The sequence below is a fragment of the Bidens hawaiensis genome, unplaced genomic scaffold, assembly GCF_021521415.1.
Source record: "Bidens hawaiensis isolate Kalapana, Puna unplaced genomic scaffold, B.hawaiensis_p1.1 tig00034252_1, whole genome shotgun sequence".
NCBI classification, from domain to species: Eukaryota; Viridiplantae; Streptophyta; class Magnoliopsida; order Asterales; family Asteraceae; genus Bidens; species Bidens hawaiensis.
In genome coordinates, this window is record NW_027495921.1 from 176,743 (window position 1) to 199,534 (window position 22,792).

Below are 22,792 nucleotides of genomic sequence, written 5' to 3' on the forward strand. Positions count from 1 at the left end.
GCTTCATTTTGAGCTTCTGCCATATAAGCTTCACTTTTGCCAGTCACTTACTCACTATCTGCAGTTTTAATGTTCGCCAAATTGGCCTGTTCGAATACTTCTTCAGCATGCAGATTCCAGTTGTACTCCCCATTCTGCCTGGATATCATGGCTCTATTCTCATTACCACCCCCACTCTGTTGTGTAGACCTGTTTTGACTGCGTTCTACACGTTCATTTGTGCACTCCTTTGCAAAATGGCCATTCTGTTGGCAGTTGTAACACCTAACCTTCGACTTATCAAACCCTGGTCTTTCACCAACAAACTTCCGACCAGTCTTCTTCATAAACCGCTTAACCCTTCTCACAATCATCGTCATCTGCCACTGCAGATCCATCTCTTCCAGATCATCAGCATCGATCTGATCATAATCTTCATCCAAAGTTGCAGGATCAACAATCTTACCCTTAATGTAATTTTCATACGAAGCAATGAAAGATGCATAGAGAGCAAACTGCTGTTCAGCAGATTTAACACTCATGGGCATCTTCGAGTAGTTGTTGTTCGAAACACTTGGGGAAAAACTACCCTTGGTTGCTTGAGGGTTAGAAGCATTATTTCCTCCAGCTACAAAGCACACATCACCATTCATGTTGAGAGATACATGACCTTCATGTGTTGAGTTAGCGCCTGACTCCCCCTTTGAGTAGTAAGCAAATGACTCAGACTTCGAACTTGAACTTGAGTTGACCTTTGCACCATACATTCCTGGATCTTGAACATGATCAGTAGGTGTCTCTTTTCGAACCATGTTTAGTTCAAAAGTTCGTAGCTTGTTAACTGTTGTTTCCAAGTCATAGTCGGCAAAGTCTTTATCTTCTCTCATCAACACAGTGTACATCTCCCATTTCGGTGGGAGAGCATCAAGAAACTTTTCAACAATCTCATCTTCTTTGTATGCAATTGAATAATTGCTTAGTTCGGTCATCAAATGATAATATCTAGTGATGATATCATCAAGTGATTCATTCTTCAGATACTTGAACACCGAGAATTGGGTTTTAAGAAGTTTAATCTTTGATGCACGGATTCCTACATTACTCTCAAACCGGTTTTCAATAGCTTCCCAAAGCTCTCTGGCAGTTTTATACATCCTGAGGGTGTGAAGAATCTCTTGTGGAAGAGCCATTGTAATAGCTGCATGAGCTTTGCTTTCAGCCTCATACATTTTCTTCTCTTCTTCTTCCATCTTGCTGTATTTCTTAATCTGATCACGACCCTCATACTCAGAAGTTGGTGGAATGTAGCCATCTTGTTTGCACACCCACATTTTAGCATCTTGGTACTTGACATATTGTTCTAACCGATCCTTCCACGCCACGAAGTCGGTTCCTTTCAGCATCTTTGGTGCCTTAGTAGCTGAACCCGCTTCCACTTCCATCTTCACCAGTTCCGTAATGTTTATTGAAGTCATCTTTCACGAAACACAAAGAAACCCGAAAAATAAAAAGTTTATTCTTAACAGTACTGTAGGCGAAGTTGTGGATAACTTCGCTTAAGTCTGAACTTCGCTGATTCTGAACTTCGCTTTCTTTCTTAACTTCGCCTGTTTTGGCGAAGTTGAGAATAACTTCGCTTGAGGTAAGCGAACTTGTGAGGTAGGCGAAGTTGTGGGTAACTTCGCTTAGGCGAACTTATGAGGTAGGCGAAGTTGTGGATAACTTCGCTTAACCTTATATCTTCGCTGAAACCCTACGAACAGTGACGGCAACTTCGCCTGATGAACACGATGGTTTTGCAGGTTTGATTTCTGGATTTTGCGAGGTTTGTGACGATGTAATGGGTTGTTTATGATGGTGGGAGGTGAGTAGGACACAAAAACTCGGTAAACTCGTCCCGCGAATAGTCGAACGGAACGATTTCTACACCCGCGTGATAATCCCGAACCACAATCACGAGCAAAAGCTTTGATACCAATTGTAGGTTCCCAGCCGGATCTACACGAGATATCTCGTTCTACGTAGGTGCGGAATCCCTACGTAAGACATTACGAGCGTAGAAGACGATACGATTAAACACACGTTACAATAAACACAAACACGTTGTATTGCAACCGGAAACACGTGATACAATGATCACTGATTACACAGACTCTCTGACTCGTAAACTCGAATGACTAACTGAATTCATGATTATCAGCCGTAACCTAATGGCTTATATAATCACGACAACTTCGCCTGGCATGTTCAGGCGAAGTTGTCACTAACTTCGCTTGTCTAACAAGTTCGCCCATATCAGCGAACTTGTTAGCTAACTTCGCTTACATCAAATACAAAACATTACAAACTCGATTACAGACACTAGACACTGAACTACTGACATCATGCACCAACAGATGAGGAAGAAACTTTGGTGCAACGACCGCAGTATGATGAATGTCAACCTTCCTCGTCAAATGCTGTCGATACCCCTGCTGCCTCTACAGAAGAGGAATTCTTCAATCCGTTTCACTCTCAACAACAATCACCCATTGATGAGCTACCTTCGAACTTGGAAGACAATCTACAAGTCAGTTCGGTTCCGACTACGAGAGTTCACAAAAATCACCCTTTGGAGAACGTGATAGGTGATCTGTCCGACGGTGTACAAACAAGACAAAGCTTGAATGAGCACACCTGTGTTTACACAAGCATTAAAGATACAGGCATCATTAACGAAAGCTTGTACACCTGCTTCATCAGCCAGATTGAACCAAAGAACTATCAAATGGCTCTCAAGGACAGCTCGTGGGTCGAAGCCATGCAAGAAGAGTTAGCCCAGTTCAAGAAGATGGAGGTATGGAATTTGGTTGCAAAACCGAAGGATGTGCATGCGATTAGCACAAAATGGGTTTTCAAATGTAAGAGAGATGAAAAAGGGATAATTATCAGGAACAAGGTAAGGCTGGTTGTAAAAGGTTTTAATCAGCAAGAGGGGATCGACTACAATGAAGTGTTTGCTCCTGTGGCGAGATTGGAAGCGATTCGATTGTTTTTGGCATTTGCTGCACACAAGGAGATGAAGGTGTTCCAGTTAGACGTGAAGAGTGCGTTTCTTAACGGTAAAGTCGATGAGGTTGTGTACGTTGAGCAACCTCCGGGTTTTCCTGACCCAGACTTTCCTGATCACGTGTACAAGTTAAGTAAAGTGCTATATGGGCTACATCAGGCCCCTCGTGCCTGGTACTCAACTCTATCCGATTACTTGCTTGAGAATGAATTTGAAAGGGGAAAGATTGATAGCACACTGTTCGTTAAGAGAAACGGAAGCGACTTTCTTCTGGTGCAAGTCTACGTGGACGACATCATCTTTGCTGCATCAAAAGTCGCCATGTGTCAGGAATTTGAGGCCGTCATGAAAAAGAGGTTTGAAATGAGTGCTATGGGTGAACTAACTTTCTTTTTAGGACTGCAGGTTGATCAGAAGAAAGATGGGATGTTCATTCATCAGACTAAATATGTCCATGACGTTCTCAAACGCTTCAAGATGGAAGACAGCACTCCATTTGATACTCCAGTTTGCGTCAACCATAAATTGGGTGCTGATTCAGACAGTGATGCAGACGTGGACCCAACCCAATATCGGGCAATAATAGGTTCTTTAATGTACTTAACTGCTTCTAGACCTGATATTATGTTTGCAGTTTGTCTTGTGCTCGCTTTCAGGCAAACCCAAAGGAATCTCACTTGAAGGGTGTGAAGAGGATATTGCGATATCTCAAAGGCAAGCCTAAGCTGGGGTTGTGGTACACGAAAGGAGGAGACTTGGAGTTAGTCGCCTACACAGATTCTGATTATGGAGGATGCAATCAGAATCAGAAGTCAACAACAGGTGGATGTCAGTTTCTTGGAGGCAGGTTAGTGTCATGGCAGTGCAAGAAGCAGACCTCAGTCGCCATTTCTACCTGTGAAGCAGAATACATGGCAGCATCGAACTGCTGCTCCCAGGTTCTTTGGATACAACAGCAATTGCGCGATTATGGTCTGAATTTCACTCATACTCCTATTTGCGTAGATAACACTGCTGCTATCTCAGTAACTAACAATCCCGTAAAGCATAGCAAAACTAAACACATTGACATCCGTCATCATTTTATACGGGATTGTGCTGAGAATAAACTGATAGTGCTCGAAAAGGTTGATACGTTAGATAATTTCGCTGATTTGTTTACTAAAGCGTTTGACAAAACTCATTTTTAAAACCTTGTTGAGCTGAATGGGATGATCAATCCCGAGTAACCGTGTTTTGTGTTTTTGTTTAAAAAAAACGTCACTATCGCTTAGAATTATGTCGGTTGCCTCAGTTTGAAGGACATATCTTCAGTTATGTTTGGTCCTCATTTCTACTTGTAGAATATGAGGATAGCCATTAACCAGATGACTGAAAGTGACCGGGGCGGTTTATGATGTGTTTCTATTCTTTCGCTGAAAATTAGTCGTTCATACTTAGTTAGAAGAACACATACTCGTATGTGGTCAGTCCAGCTGATCCATTGGATCTTCAGGATAGCCGTTTACCTGAAGACTTCGACTTGATCGGGGCGATAGATGTTAAAAAAAATTTTTGGGAGATGAAATTATTTTTCAAGTCTACTACTTCGTAAGAAGTTCCTTTACTATGTTTAACAGAAAATTGATCCAACCTTGGAAAGTGATAGATATACTGATTCTGTGTGCTTAACTAGTGAAGTTATTAGGCCTAAAAGACTTTAGAACAGTCATTGTATGTCATGGTAGCTTTTTATGGTGCGTAAAAGTAGAAGTGATACTAACTAAATCTCCTCGATTTTACGTGGAAACTCCTTAAGAATTGTGCATGTCTCCATATATATCTTTCCGTATGATAGGCAGAAAAGCGATTACCCAGTCATACACGAGCCCGTGAGTGTTCTGATTCCCGAGAAGATGGTGTGTCAAGAAACTGCAGTGATCCAGATTCGGGACTTGCAGTAGTTTACTTGAAGCTGTGTAAATATTTATAAAAAAAAATAAATAAATAAAAATAAAAATTAAGTGTTATTGAGACATTCTAGAGCTAATAATGTTAATTCTTCTCAATCAAGATACAAGACAGAGAATGGGAAGAAGACTCTACAGATCGACGTGTACTTACTATTTAATCAGACACTATGGGTCGAGGTCAACTCGGGTGACTTGGGGAAAGCCAAATACGCTTTGAGAATAGATAGGAGACATCTTAATCTCTGAGATGTTGCCCATTTAAGTTTTGAGCTTAATTGAACCTAACCCGTATCACAGAAGCGATGAAAACCATTTTAAGTTATTTACCTGCTTACAACCTGTTTCTTTATGTCATAATACAGCTGAACATAGATCTGTGTGACAGTCACTTAATTAGTATGATTCATGTTCGGATCTTTTCAAAAACATGGTAGTCCCTGTCGAGACTGAAATTTGATCCCGTGTACTTTATTTCTATGTTTTATTCTACTTATGTAGTTGTATGATTTTATACCTGGTTACTTGGTCTTGATCGTATCATTTAACTCTTTAAAGGATGTTTTAAAACTTAATTGCAAATTGTTCAAATTATGGGGGTTTGTTTTGTAAAATTTAATATCGGCGAAGTTATCCATAACTTCGCCTGCAATAGGCGAAGTTATCCATAACTTCGCCTGTATAACTTTGACCCTATATAAAGGAAATTTTAGGTCAGACTTGTTATTATTCTCAAAATCCGGCGAACTTATCTTCCTGTAACCCTAAGCGAACTTATAGCATCGAATCATCTGTGTTATTCTTTCTCAGTTCTAATCCGATTTTAAGGTGTGTAGGGTTGTAGTATCGTATAATCACTGTCATTAATGTTAATCAAAGGTCGTTTCGACCCGATTCGCGACCCCGTTTATTCGAAACCTAAACACCCGATTTTCAAACTTATTTTCACGTGGTCGTAATCGTATTGATCGTCTAGATCGTCTCAAAAACATGTGTTTAACAGTCCGTAATCTCCAAATTGACCAAATCAATTCGTATTGAACGTCTAACTGTTGCCGATTCATATTCAGGCGAACTTACAGTTTAGGCGAAGTTATCCTTAACTTCGCCTGAGGTTTAACTTCGCCTGATAATTAATTATGTAACAGTATATGAGGCGAAGTTGTGGTTAGGCGAAGTTATCATTAACTTCGCCTGGCCCTTTTTATTTAACATTTATTAGGCGAAGTTCAAGTTGAGGCGAAGTTGTTCCCAACTTCGCCCCACCTCTAACTTCGCCTATACAGAATAAATCATAACTTCGCTCATGGTAACAGGCGAACTTGTGATTTCACTTGACGTTTCTCTAACTTAGACTGTTTGTGTTGCAGAAATGGCAGCTGTAGCTGAAGCAGGCGGTGCTGGTGGTGACGAAGGAGGAGATAACCAACGACAGTTTTTCCCGGGGCATAACATGTACATCACATTGGACCCGGAAGCGAGCGGTGTTGATGATTTCCGCGAGATCATCACGTTTCTACTCCGTTCGCGTATCTTCCACGCTATTACCACAACACTGCCAATATATTTGCCATACATAGAAGATTTCTGGCAGACAGTGGAATATGACTGTCGAGTCGAGCCCCCGGTTATGCGTGCAACGGTTAATAATCAGATAGTACAGTTCTCATCTGAACAGATCAGGGCGGCTTTGCGGTTTGGGGATGAAACGAGAGACGATCCTACAGACTTTGTGGCTCCATTCCGAGATGGTGCGTTTCTGAGAATGGGATATTCTGGTCCTTTGGGGGATACTCAGAGACGCAAGGGGTTCTTGCTAAACCAATGGCGCTTTCTCATGCACGTGATGATCGTGTGTATGTCGGGGAGAAAGGCTGGTACAGACGGAATGGGTGCGACCATGCAGTCGGCGATGACTGCACTGACTTACAATAAGCGTTACAGCTTTAGTCAGATGGTATTCTACGAGATAGATCGTCAAAGACGAGCGGTGGCGCGTGAGAGATTTCTTATGTATCCAAGATTCCTACAAATGATCTTGAATCATGTTGCTCCCACGTTACCTCAGCGCCGCCCAATTAGATATGTGGAAAGTGTCAGCAAGAGGATCTTCGCTCAATGTAGATCATCGAGTGCGAGAAGCAAGCCTGAGCTCCGTCCTCGACATACTTCTTTATTCGGGTACTTGATCAACCCAGAGTATGTTCCAGCTCGTGGGGACGAGTTTCGGGATCCGGCACCACAACAGGCTGGAGCACCTCAACCACCTGAGGTACAACAAGCTATACCTGATGCTCCTGTTGTGTCACCGGAGGAGAATGTAGACCTTGATGCAGCGTTTGGTGGTCAAGGATTTTTTGATATGGAGCGTGTTGATCCTGAAGAAAATGTACAGGTCTCGGTAGCACGGGTTTCTAGTGTGAATGTTGCTAGGGCAGCTACGACGGTGGCTAATTATGATTCTTCAGATGATGATGTGGCTGAAGCGAGACGAATTTTAGTTACCCAAGAACGGATTCATGGGAAAAGGAAGAGAGACGATAATGACAGTGAGTCGGACTTTGAGGAAGAAGTACATCAGTTGGTCCGCAGATCGAGAAGGGAGAGGACAGGTGCAGGTTCGGGAGCTGGTGAGAGCTCAAGGGTGGTTCGTTTCACTCCACCCGCACTGTCTGGTATGACCATGGTTCTTTCATCATTGCCAGTTACAAGGCCAAGCGCCACGGATGTTCCCGTGGTGGCTACCTCATCCTCATTCGGCCTCCCACCCACTACATTCCAGCTCTCGACTCCGGAGATTGTATCTTTGCCACCTCCAACTCTTACTCCAACGGAGGTCGTGGCAAGATTTATTGAGTCGACAGTTGTAGCTACTGCAGGGTTGTCGGTTACGATACCACCTGCGGTTACGTTTACACCTACTTCTGAGGTGCCGGTTACATTGGAAATCCCTCCTCCGTACACTCAAGACATATCACATCTGAGGTTTGATTTCGATGCAACCTTATCCGACTCGGAACGAATAGCATCGCTTGAAAGGGTCGTGGCAGAACAATCAAGGGTAAATCTTATCCAGACCCATGCTATTCAGCGCCTCGTTTCAGAGAACCAGATTCAGTCGTCCCTGCTGATCGAACATGGCAAAATAATTGATGCCTTGAAACAGTTCTTGGCATCTCAGGGGGAGACGAGCTGTAAGAGTGATGAGCTGAGGACGAAGAAGCGTAATGATCGAGACGATGATCCCAATGCATCGAAAGGTGCAGGCGGAGAGTTGCCAAGAACTGAACAAGCTCTTGGGACTTCCACATCTTAGAGGGAGTCAACAAGTGCAGCTGGCGGTTCAGGGGGTGATGAGGTGGTGGTCGTGGATGCTGAGATGGTGGATGATGATATTGTAGGTGATGACGATGTGTTACCGGTTAAAGAGATAGAGAAGATTGGGGCAGAGATTGTTATTGATAGTGAGATTGAAGAGGGAGAGATTGTAGAGGAGAATGTTGAGCACGAGATTCCGGAAGTTGATAAGGCAGATATAGGTCAAGATATGGGAAGCGATGAGACGGAATGGGTAGAGCAGCCAAGATGGAAAGAAGGCTACGCTCAGTGGTTTGTAAAGACTAAGAAACTGGCGGGTCCCTACTATGTTCAAGAAAAGTTACAACATCAGGGGTTATGCTGAATCGAAGAAGGGGATTATATGCTGGTTATATGATGAGCAGTTGAGGCTCTTTGTTATTAAAAGGTATGATGGGGTTCAGTACTTCAAGAGGATGTTGAGATCGTTGAATACGTTGCCTGAATGTGAAGTGAAAGACTTAGCCAGGTTGGGGTTGATAAACCGGAGTGATGATAACATGGCTAGGGTCATTGGAAAGATTGTCTTGAAGGAAAGTATAAAGGAGAAAAGGTTCGAGCTGTTGAAACCACAGAAAGGGAAGCTTGTTGAAGACAAAGATAGAGGAATGAGAGCAGATAGCAAGCCTTGGATGATCATGAAGTATAAGCCGATCCGGTGTATAAAAGAAGTGCCGATGAAACAAATGCCCAAGGATGTGCTCAAAGATCTGAAGTGGTGGTATGTTGATTGTGAAACAGCTGAAGCAGTAATGGAGGATGAAGATGAACAAGAGCTGCTGAGAGTGTATGATCCAATGCACTTGGTGAAATTGTCTCAAGCTGATCTGCAGGTGCTGAACGAGAAAAAGATATTTTATATCAAAGAGTTGTTTCGGTTTGTGTACGAGAAGGAGTTCATGCTTGAAGATGAAAGATACAAGATTGTTGAAGATTACAAGACACGTGCTTGAAGATAGAGATATGAAGCTACTGCCAAGGGGGAGTCTGTTGGTACATGATGTCAGTAGTTCAGTGTCTAGTGTCTGTAATCGAGTTAGTTGGATTTGTATTTTATATTAAGCGAAGTCTTACAAGTTCGCTGATATAGGCGAACTTGTGGAACAAGCGAAGTTAGGGACAACTTCGCCTAAACATGTTAGGCGAAGTTGTCGTGCTTTATAAGTGTTTAGGTTACGGCTGAGTTTGATAGTTTTCGTTTACGAGTTTACGAGTTGTTTAGAGCTTTGTGTAATCGGTGATCAGTGAATCACGTGTTTCCAGTTGCAATACAACGTGTCTTTGTTTATTGTAACGTGTGTTTGATCGTGTTAACGTGTATCGTCTTCTACGCTCGTATCGTCTTACGTAGGGATTCCGCACCTACGTAGAACGAGATATTGCGTGTAGATCCGGCTGGGAACCTACAAGAAATTTCCCAACTACTAAGAAAAATAAAAATAAGGGTCATACTACTAATTGAAAATATATATGTGGGAATCACTGAATTGTTCTCTACATGTAATTTGTGAATGTGAATATTATTTGTATCAGTTCAAATAGTTGATAAACTTTCGAAGTTAAACTTTACTATGCTATTAAATGAAAGTATAATTGTTATAGGATTCATATATTAAAGTCATATATCAGATATGCAACTAGTAAATGCAGAAAAAAAGATGTGATTACTGTCTTAAAGGGTAAAGGGTTGGACCCTTAAATCCCTTATTTATACCAACCCTTTTGTTGTTTAGAGGGTAAGGTCTTGGGTCCATGTTTTCACCAAAAAGGGTAAAGGGTCCGAATAGGGTATTATGTAAAAGGGTCGGGTCTTACCCTTGGTTTTAAAAAGCGAGAGGCAAAGAAAAGCGACGGGGTTTAAAACAGAAGCGTGAAGCGCTAGGCGCAAAAGCGAGAGCTTTTCGTACTCGAGGTGAACGCATTTATATAATTTTTTATATATGTATATATCATGGGTTTTTAACATCTTGACTCATGATGTAGTTATATTTAAGCATTATATATGATTTAATATATAAACTACTACACATAAGACCAAAAAAAGCATTTGTACAACATTTAGATGCTTAAAAACCACTTGCGTACGAAAGGCGAGCACCTCGCCTTCGCTTTAGGTTGCTTTTTGCCTAAAAAGCTCGCCTCAGGCTCGCCTTTTGAACATTGCTAGCCTTGACTAGCCTAAATCGAAGAGGCCCTCGCCTTAGGTCGCCTCTTGTGACATTTGAGCCAAAACAAGGTACACCTCAGTACATATTTATCGATTAAGCAAATAAAAGCCTTTTGCGTAACAAACGAACGATTAACCGAACGGGTCGAGTTATGACCCAGATATCCCGGGGGGGCCATCTATAAGTGTTATACATTTAATATAAGCTAAAATATTAGTAATATGGCCTTGGTTTGGTAGCAAACAAGTTAAACGAAAAATGCTCGTTTAGCTACCCGCTATAGATTTAAACGCGAAAGATAGTTACAAACCAAGCATTGTATCATCCGTTAAGCCGAAAAATACTTACCAAACACTTATTTAAAATGTTTTAAGCGATCCGTGAAAACATTTTCAATTTTTACAAACATATAGTATGTTTTTATAACATTACACAAAAATAGCCGAAAAACACTCGTTTTCGCACTTTTTGACGCACCCGATATGTTTTTCGCACCAAAAACCGAACCCGAAATAAATTTGGACTTGGCATTTCACGTTCAGGCACGTAAATCGAGAAAACAGGGCCAAATGGGCCCAAAAGGGGGCCCAACAAGCCCAGCCCGCCAAAGTTGAAAAAAAAAGAAAGAAAAAAGTTTATTATTATTATTAAGTTTACTAATATATATATAATAACCCTAGATATTTTTGGACATCAAAATTGATGAAAAAATGCTGGAAAACCTTTCTTCCTCAGCAAACTTTCAAGAAACCCTAAGGTAAGAACTTAAATAAGTAACTTTTATACTTGCTTAACCTTGATTAATACCATAAAAACATGTCTTAATTGCTAAAAATCATTCCTAACCGTGTAAAAATCCTAAAAATGGTCCATAAACATGTTTTGATCATACACATGGTAAGGAACCTGTTTTGATATTTTTTTTGGCCATAAACACGGATTAGAGGGTTAAAACGGCATTTTTACGGTTCAAAAGTTCGTTTTTGTGCAATAGCCGAAACCCTAAGTTAAAGGGCTGTTCTATTAATGAAACTTGCTTGGTTTGTGATATAGGACTTGTATCTATCCTACATAGGAGCACAAGAGCTTGAAAAGTTGATTAGAAAGGCGGAAACGAACCAAAACCGCTAAGGTAATGCCGAAACACTCGCTTACGGGCTGTTTAGGTTAAGGTTATGATGTGAATATTATTAGGCTTTGAAATTTTTCAGGGACATCAGGGACTATGTCTTTGAGTCCCTGTTCAAATTTGGTAATTTTTCGACCATCCGATAATATTTGGCGAATTTATTACCGAATTAGGACGTTTATTTGGAAAAATAGCTAAAATACTACAAAAATTATGAAACTTTTCTGGAAACTCAGATTTGATGTATTTTGATCACATATGAATTTTGGGATCATTTGGAGAACTCTAAAGGTGTTTTGTGCATATGCGTTCCTGTGAATTTTTATAGCCGAATTTGGGCCGAAAAGAATATCGCATGAGCTTTTTACATTCTGGAATTGATACAGGTTTTTTGGGATATAATTTGAGTATTCAGGAATTTTTGTGGAATTTTTGGAAATTGTTTGGGATAAACAGACGATTTTCAGGCGAAATATAGCTGATAAAATGAATTTTTATAAATTAATAAATCAGTAAATAATTCCAGAAATATTTTTATAAAAATCTACGTATTTTAATTGAAGTGGCTAAATTTTCATAATTTAATGATTAATGGTTAATTAATTATGCTAATTTAAAGATTAAACAAATTCAGTTTTTATAAAAACCGGCAAGTTCGACTAACGAACCTGCGGGAATATCAGAACACCAAGAGTGATCAAAAATCATATTTTTGGATTAATTAATTAAAAACGAACATTTCTATGAGAAACCTGGACAATCCGGATAGATTGTGCGCGTTTCTTCTTAAATCAAACTGAATAAACGGAAACGGGCCACGTGGCTAATCCGGGACCCCAGTATGTGATCCTTCTTTATAACATAATCATTTTATTAACCAATACATTTACTCAAGCTTATTTTCCCATAACTGTTTTCTGAACGTATAAACGAACAACTTGGCCCAGCCGGGAAAACGGGAATCTGAGCCAAGTTCGGTTTTAAGTATTAGACATTAAACAACATCACAACCTAAGCCTATTGCCACTTTCTGGGCGTTCCAGCTATACCCAGATTAGTTATAAGCCCAGTTTAGTATTAAGATTATAATAATATTAAAATATTAATATTATTATAATATTGATTATAAGAACTACTGATAGCGGACCGAACAAACCACGAGCTGATACAGTACTGATTATCTAATAAACCGTGAGTTTCATGACCCCACTCTTTAAACAGTTTTCGAACTTTTTGGGTGAAAAGCATGTTTGATAATGAATACATATATGAAACTTGTAATGATGTGAATTATCTAAGTGCTAACACACGAAAGTCCACACAATCACAATGATTAACTTCAAGCCGTGGCTTGTGAATAGTACTATTGGTTTGACAAACCCAAACGGAATCAGCCTGGTTGCCGTGTCACATAGCGTCATTTGCACATGACCATATTTATACAAACAGGCTATGTAGTGTTAGACATAGCTACCGGGGCATGTTGTAGGCGGAAGGGGAGCCACAGTGGTTGATTGAGCTTGGGAAATGGATGCACGCAGCACATACAGTCAAGACTTCACTGTAGCTTAGCATAATTACATCATTTACATACATGCATACTTATATTATGATTACAAGTGTTAACTTGTGAATATCCATAACTGTTTTCTTGAAACTCGTGAAACTCACCAACTCTAGTAGTTGACCCGTTTTAAACTGCTTTTCAGGATTACCAAAGTTTGAATAAAGTGATGACGTGCTGTCTATTGTGGAACGTTCTCGATGCTATGTGAATAGATGCAAGGTTATTAGTACGAACAGAATAGTTTAACGAACATATTTTGTTGTAACACCTAGTTTGAACACAAAGATAAATCAATGTAATATAATGTAAATTAGTTTGTAATGTTTCTTTATAAACAATGTTGTTGATACTAGAGGTGTCTGTTACATTCCCGTTTTACGCTTCCGCATTGTGCTAGTCGGGGTGTGACAGAAGTTGGTATCAGTGCCATTGGTTATAAAGGATTAGGTTATCCCTTAGGGTACCTAAAATATAACCGTAGGTTCGATTAACTATGGGAAATATTTAAATAATAAATTAATATTATATACTGATGGATGCCAGGATGAATTTGTTGGGCAAGTGAGTTATTGTGGTCCGGAACATAATAACAGACTTGCTTGTACGAGGAAATTTAGGGAGAAGTCGCGGAACGTGTGGTTAGGTAAAAGTGGCAATATATGTGTATAAAAAGTAACGTGTAAGTATATATATATATGTAACACCCATACGTGCTTATCTGAATCAAGGTGTATAAATACGTATACGTACGATACTGTTGATGATGGTAAATTTTATTATGAATATTATATTCATTTATATTTAGTATTGATTTTAATAATAATTAAAATTAAAATTTTAATAAAACTAATATTATATTCTAATATAATTAATATTAAATTTGGTTTAATTAATTAATCTTCTTGACAATAGTTAGTGCTAGCAATAGTTATTATTTTTATAACTAACCTTTGTGCAGAGTCATGTCAAGGAATAACGACTATGTACCAGAAGAAGAACCGGTAATCTCTGTTGAGGAGGATCCAGAGGAAGAATCAGAGGAGGATTCAGAGAAGGAGGATCCAGAAGAAGAATCCGAGGAGGATCCAGAAGAGGAGGACCCAGAAGAGGAACCGGAGGAGGAGGAGGAGGAGGAAGAGGTGGAAGAAGAAGTTATTTGTAGAGAGCTACCCAGGAATGTGCCTGATCTGTCCGGCTACAGATGCGATAGCTATCCACCCAGGTCACCACGCAGGGATCAAAACGAAGTTGACAGTCAGTATCGTTCACCTGCTAGAGTAGCCAGATCACCCACTCCACCTATACACCTGTCGCCGACGACTTCAGCTACTGCACGAGTCTGACAGACTGCTCGTATTCGGGTAACCCCGATTGACCCTACCTCGATTCCATTTAGATCTACCCACTACCGGGGAGGACCTTCACTTCCTAGGGCAGATACTTCATCATCCAGTTCGTTGAGTGTACCTACTCCTCGCCCTGATCTCCCAAACGCAGGAAACAACTCTTGGATGGCTGTCCTGACTGACCGTGTGATAGACCACTCGATAGCCATAGCTAACGTTAACCAGGAAATGAGGGACGTGGCCCAGTGCTTATCGACGTTACAGGAGATAGTGCTGAACTTGCAGCAGTCAGATGCCTATCACCGTTGGTGTTTGGATAGGGTGACAGTTCGGTTGTGGAACTGTTACTGGATGATTACGGCGTTGTTGTTTTTATGTTTCTGGTTAGTCTATCGTTTGTACGGATAGATGCAGGATGTTACATATATGTGTACGTGATCTTTTGATACTCCATGTATGTATATAGTAGTATGTTACGTTAACATGGGGCACAATTTTGTACATTATTACAAGCACTGACCCTTACAGGGATAAGTCTAACACTCACTTAGTGACAGATTTTGATATATACATGCAAGCACTGGTCTTTATCAGGCTAAGTCTATGTACCTTTTATTACCAATGTACAGAACAATTCGTGAAATGTCAGTATGTTATCTGGTTTATCTGTACAACATTTATTGTGATTATTATTACACAGTGCCGTAGACTAGAATTAGTGTTAATTGGCTTATATTTGTTTATCATTATAGAATGGCCCCAAAGAAAGCAACCCCCATGACTGAAGCAGAAATAGCCGAGATGATTGCTCGGCAAATGCAGGCAGTAATTCCACTTATAGTAACACAGGTGACTGCCGGTGTAAAGCAAATATGCAAACAAACCAACAACCGATTAATAATGCTCCCCCAACCAACACTGAAACAGACACAAATAATAATCCCCCACCTGATGCAAATAATGTCAACAGCAATAATCACCAAACCCAAACAATAACAATAACAACTCTAATCCCCCTCGAAGGGAATATTCGATTAAAAACTTTATGGCATGTAAACCGATCGAATTTAAAGGTATTGAAGGGCCAAACGGGCTGATTAAATGGATCGAAAAGACTGAATCTGTCCTCAATATCAGCAATTGTCCACCCGAAAACATTGTCAAGTATTTTGCCTCTACTTTTACGGATCATGCTTTGATGTGGTGGAACACTACAGTTTAGATAAAAGGGCAGGATACGGTTAACCGCATGACTTGGGCGGAACTCAAAACATTAATTCTAGATCATTTCTGTCCAAAGAACGAAATACAAAGGTTAGAACACAAACTCTGGAGTCTGGAAATGAAAGGAGCGGATCATCTGGGATACAAGAACCGCTTCAATGAATTGGCCCGCTTAGTACCCTGGTTAGTAACTCCTGAGGACAAACGAGTCGAACGTTATATTTGGGATTTAGCCCCGGAATTGAGGAGTTTGGTAAACTCCGTGGGTCACACATCATTCGAGAATGCCGTGACTCAAGCCGGCATTGTGACTTTTGATTTGGTGAGAAGCGGAGTATTGAGAATGACCGAAGAATCAGTGGGTATGAAACGAACCGATTACGGGACGAGAACACAAGGAGGACAATCAAGCAAGCGTGCACGTCCGACAATAAGATATTATGCTATAACTTGTTCTGATACGAAGCAGGACAGGTATAAGGGACCCTTGCCAAAGTGCGATAAATGTAATTACCAACATGTGGGAGAATGCAGATTCCCGGTATGCCAGAAATGTGGTCGAACTGGGCATTATGCCCCTAATTGCAGAGCAGGTACAGAAATTGTGAGCCGATCAACCCAAACAACTCAACCTAGTCGTCCACAGCCACCCAGACCTCAGCTAATCCGCCAACAACCTATTCAGCAGACTGCAGCCGCAACCACCTACCGTTCCTGCTATGAATGTGGCAGTACGGAGCATATTAGAAGAAACTGCCCCAAGTTGAATCCAAGAGCAGTTGCTAGACCGAACCAAGCATCGACTTCAAATGCGCCTCGGGGACGCGCGTTCGTTATCGGGTCAGGAGAAGCACGACAAGACCCGAACGTAGTAACAGGTACATTCGTTGTTTCTAATCAATATGCTTCTGTATTATTTGACACGGGTGCCGATAGAAGCTTTGTTTCCACTAGTTTTTTATCCCTGGGTAATATGCCAGTTAGTGAACTAACAAATCCCTATACTATAAAACTCGCTAACGGTAACTCTATAACTGTCAACCAAATAATCCAAAACTGTTCCATTATTCTTAATGATCACCCATTCCTTATTGACCTTCTCCCAGTAGAGTTAGGAAGTTTTGATGTTATTATCGGCATGGACTGGTTTACCAAGTATAAGTCAGAGATTGTGTGTAATGACAAGACAGCTAAAATCCCCTTCTCAAATGGTGAAATGATTGTGGTACAAGGAGAGAAGTCCGGTTCGATACTACCTTTCGTGTCTCATCTCAAAGTGTTGAAATATTTACGCTAAGGGTGTATGGCGTTTTTGGCAAATGTAACCATAAAGAACCCTGATGAGAAACGAATAGAAGATATCCCCGTTGTACGTGAATACCCCGATGTCTTTCCTGACGATTTACCTGGATTACCACCGAACCGACATGTTGAATTCCGCATAGACTTAATTCCAGGATCAGCCCCCATTGCCAAGGCACCTTACCAGCTGGCACCCTCTGAAATGCAAGAATTATCTAACCAGTTACAGGAGCTGTTGGATAAGGGTTTCATACATCCTAGTTATTCTCCTTGGGGAGCACCGGTATTGTTTGTAAAGAAGAAAAATGGAAGTTTTATAATGTGCATTGATTACCGGGAATTAAACAAAGTTACCATCAAAAACCGATACCCTCTTCCACGAATAGACGATTTATTTGACCAACTCCAAGGGGTAAACTATTTTTCGAAAATTGACCTTCGATCCGGTTACCACCAAGTTAAAATTCAAGAGGAAGATGTGTCTAAAACAGCGTTCCGAACTCGTTACGGCCACTACGAATTCCTAGTTATGCCGTTCGGACTAACTAATGCTCCCGCAGTTTTCATGGATCTTATGAATCGAGTTTGTAAACCGTACCTCGACAAATTTGTTATTGTGTTTATTGATGACATTTTGATATATTCGAAAACCAAAGAGGACCACGATCAGCACTTACGAACCATATTGGAGTTGCTGAGGCAGGAAAATTTGTATGCCAAATTATCAAAGTGTGAATTTTGGCTACAAGAGGTACAATTTCTAGGGCACGTTGTTAACCGACACGGTATTCATGTAGACCTGAGCAAAATTGAAGCCATTAAAAATTGGCAAGCCCCAAAGTCACCTAAAGAAATCCGCCAATTTTTGGGTTTAGCTGGGTATTATCGGCGCTTTATTGCTAACTTTTCGAGCATAGCCCAACCTTTAACCCTTTTTACTCAAAAAGATCGCGCTTATGTGTGGGGAGAAGATCAAGAAGCGGCTTTTCAATTGCTGAAACAGAAACTATGCCAAGCCCCGATACTGAGTCTTCCAGAGGGAACTGACGATCTGGTAGTTTATTGCGACGCGTCCCAGAAAGGGTTGTGATGCGTACTAATGCAAAGAAATAAAGTCATAGCATATGCTTCTCGGTAGTTAAAGGTGCACGAGAAGAATTATACCACCCATGATTTGGAACTAGGCGCAGTTATTTTTGCACTTAAGATCTGGAGGCACTATTTGTATGGCACCAAATGTACAGTATACACCGACCACAAGAGCCTACAGCAAAACTTCGACCAGAAAGAACTAAACATGAGGCAGAGAAGATGGGTAGAGCTGTTGAACGATTATGATTGTGAGATTCGATACCATCCGGGCAAGGCTAATATAGTAGCAGATGCTTTGAGCAGAAAAGACAGGATCAAACCACTACGGGTCCAAGCACTTGGAATGATTGTCCAAACCAATCTCACCGAACAAATTCGTATTGCTCAAAACGAAGCTCTGAAAGGAGATCACTTGGAAGATGAAAACTTGCATGGGACCGAACAAAATTTTGAAGAAAGAACCGATGAAATTTTATATTACAAAAAACCGAGTTTGGATTCCCACTTTCAATAATCTGCGTGACTTGATCATGGACGAAGCCCATAAGTCCAAATACTCCATTCACCCTGGAACAGATAAGATGTATAAGGACTTAAAGGAGTATTATTGGTGGCCCAGTATGAAGAAGGATATAGCCACGTACGTCAGTAAATGTTTAACTTGTGCGAGGGTTAAGGCTGAATATCAAAAACCTTCAGGAATGTTGCACCAACCGGAAATACCGCAATGGAAATGGGAACAAATTACCATGGATTTTGTAACACACCTCCCCAAAACTTCTAAGATCGTATTACATTGGACCGTATGAGGTAATTTCTAAGATCGGTCCTGCAGCCTACCGACTGAAATTACCTTTGGAGTTGAGTTCTATTCATGATGTTTTTCACGTTTCAAACCTGAAAAAGTGCTTTACTGACGAAACCGAAATTGTGCCATTAAAAGACTTGAACATAAACGAAAAACTGAATTCCGTTGAAGAACCGGTGGAAATATTAGAGGAAAAAATAAAACAATTAAGACACAACAAAATCTCTCTAGTCAAAGTTCGGTGGAATTCAGAACGGGGACCCGAATTCACGTGGGAACGGAAATCCGAATTTAAAAAGAAATACCCGCACCTGTTTCCAAATAAAGACAAAGTTGAATAATCAAATTTCGGAGACGAAATTTTCTAACGGGGGGAGAATGTAACATTTGAGCCAAAACAAGGTACACCTCAGTACGTATTTATCGATTAAGCAAATAAACGCCTTTTGCGTAACAAACAAACGATTAACCGAACGGGTCGGGTTATGACCCAGATATCCTGGGGGGCCATCTATAAGTGTTATACGTTTAATATAAGTTAAAATATTAGTAATATGGCCTTCGTTTGATAGCAAACAAGTTTAACGAAAACATGCTCGTTTAACTACCCGCTATAGATTTAAAGGCGAAAAATAGTTACAAATCAAGCATTGTATCATCCGTTAAGCCGAAAAAGACTTACCAAACACTTATTTGAAATGTTTTAAGAGATCCCTGAAAACATTTTCGATTTTTACAAACATATAGTATGTTTTTATAACTTTACACAAAAATAGCCGAAAAACACTCGTTTTTGCACTGTTTGACGCACCCGATATGTTTTACGCACCAAAAACCGAACCCGAAATAAATTTGGACTCGGAATTTCACGTTCGGAGCACGTAAATCGAGAAAATGGGCCAAATGGGCCCAAAAAGGGGCCCAACAAGCCCAGCCCGCCAAAGTTGAAAAAAAAAGAAAAAAAACTTTATTATTATTATTAAGTTTACTAATATATATATAATAACCCTAGATATTTTTGGACATCAAAATTGATGAAAAAATTCTGGAAAACCTTTCTTCCTCAGCAAACTTTCAAGAAACCTTAAGGTAAGAACTTAAATAAGTAACTTTTATACTTGTTTAACCTTGATTAATACCATAAAAACATGTCTTAATTGCTAAAAATCATTCCTAACCGTGTAAAAATCCTAAAAATGGTCCATAAACATGTTTTGATCATACACATGGTAAGGAACCTGTTTTGATATTTTTTTTGGCCATAAACACGGATTAGAGGGTTGAAACGGCATTTTTACGGTTCAAAAGTTCGTTTTTGTGCACTAGCCGAAACCCTAATTTAAAGGGTTGTTCTATTGATGAAACTTGCTTTGTTTGTGATATAGGAATTGTATCTATCCTACATAGGAGCACAAAAGCTTGAAAAGTTGATTAGAAAGGCGGAAACGAACCAAAACCGCTAAGGTAATGCCGAAACACTCGCTTACGGGCTGTTTAGGTTAAGGTTATGATGTGCATATTATTAGGCTTTGAAATTTTTCAGGGACATCAGGAACTATGTCATTGAGTCCCTGTTCAAATTTGGTAATTTTTCAACCATCCGAGAATATTTGGCGAATTTATTACTGAATTGGGACGTTTATTTGGGAAAAATAGCTAAAATACTACAAAAATTATGAAACTTTTCTGGAAACTCATATTTGATGTATTTTGATCACATATGAATTTTGGGATCATTTGGAGAAGTCTAAAGGTGTTTTGTGCATATGCGTTCCTGTGAATTTTTATAGCCGAATTTGGGCCGAAAAGAATATCGCATGAGCTTTTTTACATTCTGGAATTGATACAGGTTGTTTTAGGATATAATTTGAGTATTCAGGAATTTTTGTGGAATTTTTGGAAATTTTTTGGGATAAACAGACATTTTCAGGCGAAATATAGCTGATAAAATAAATTTTTATAAATTAATAAATCAGTAAATAATTCCAGAAATATTTTTATAAAAATCTACATATTTTTATAAAAGTCTACGTATTTTAATTGATAAGTGGCTAAATTTTCATAATTTAATGATTAACGGTTAATTAATTATGCTAATTTAAAGATTAAACAAATTCAGTTTTTATAAAAACCGGCAAGTTCGACTAACGAACCTGCGGGAATATCAGAACACCAAGAGTGATCAAAAATCATATTTTTGGATTAATTAATTAAAAACGAACCTTTCTATGAGAAACCTGGACAATCCGGATAGATTGTGCGCGTTTCTTCTTAAATCAAACTGAATAAACGGAAACGGGCCACGTGGCTAATCCGGGACCCCAGTATGTGATCCTTCTTTATAACATAATCATTTTATTAACCAATACATTTACCCAAGCTTATTTTCCCATAACTGTTTTCTGAACGCATAAACGAACAACTTGGCCTAGCCGGGAAAACGGGAATCTGAGCCAAGTTCGGTTTTAAGTATTAGACATTGAACAACATCACAACCTAAGCCTATTGCCACTTTCTGGGTGTTCCAGCTATACCCAGATTAGTTATACAGCCCAGTTTAGTATTGAGATTATAATAATATTAAAATATTAATATTATTATAATATTGATTATAGGAACTACTGATAGCGGACCGAACAAACCACGAGCTGATACAGTACTGATTATTTACTAAACCGTGAGTTTCATGACCCCACTCTTTAAACAGTTTTGCGAACTTTTTGGGTGAAAAGCATGTTTGATTATGAATACATATCTGAAACTTGTAATGATGTGAATTATCTAAGTGCTAACACACGAAAGTCCCCACGATCACAGTGATTAACTTCGAGCCGGTGGCTTGTAAATAGTACTATTGGTTTGACAAACCCAAACGGAATCGGCCTGGTTGCCGTGTCACATAGCGCCGTTTGCACATGACCATATTTATACAAACAGGATATGTAGTGTTAGACATAGCTACCGGGGCATGTTGTAGGCGGAAGGGGAGCCACAGTGGTTGATTGAGCGTGGGAAATGGATGCACGCAGCACATACAGTCAAGGCTTCACTGTAGCTTAGCATAATTACATCATTTACATACATGCATACTTATATTATGATTACTAGTGTTAACTTGTGAATATCCATAACTGTTTTCTTGAAACTCGTGAAACTCACAAACTCCAGTAGTTGACCCGTTTTAAACTGCTTTTCAGGATTACCAAAGTTGGAATAAAGTGATGTCGTGTTGTCTATTGTGGAACGTGCTCGATGCTATATGAATAGATGCAAGGTTATTAGTACGAACAGAATAGTTTAACGAACATATTTTGTTGTAACACCTAGTTTGAACACAAAGATAAATCAATGTAATATAATGTAAATTAGTTTGTAATGTTTCTTTATAAACAATATTGTTGATACCAGAGGTGTCTGTTACATTCCCGTTTTACGCTTCCGCATTGTGCTAGTCGGGGTGTGACACCTCTCGCCTCGGCTCGTCTCAAGCGCGCTTTTTTAAACCAAGACTCTTACCCTTTGAACATTCCTAATTTTTAGAGACAATACCCAGACCCAAACCCAACCTAGGTATGGCCAATACCTAATTTTTCAATATCCTGCGAGCCCGATAAGTACATACCCAGAACCGGGTATTAGAAAACCCCATTTTGGGCACCTATATCTATGATTAAAAGCAACCTACCCGAATGTATCAATGTATATTAGCTAGTTCTTAAATCAATAAAATTACTTCGAACATTTTTACAATTAGCTAAAAACAAGAATGACACCGTCCTAAAAAATAAAAAAATCTAACAGGACAACTTCGATATGACTTGA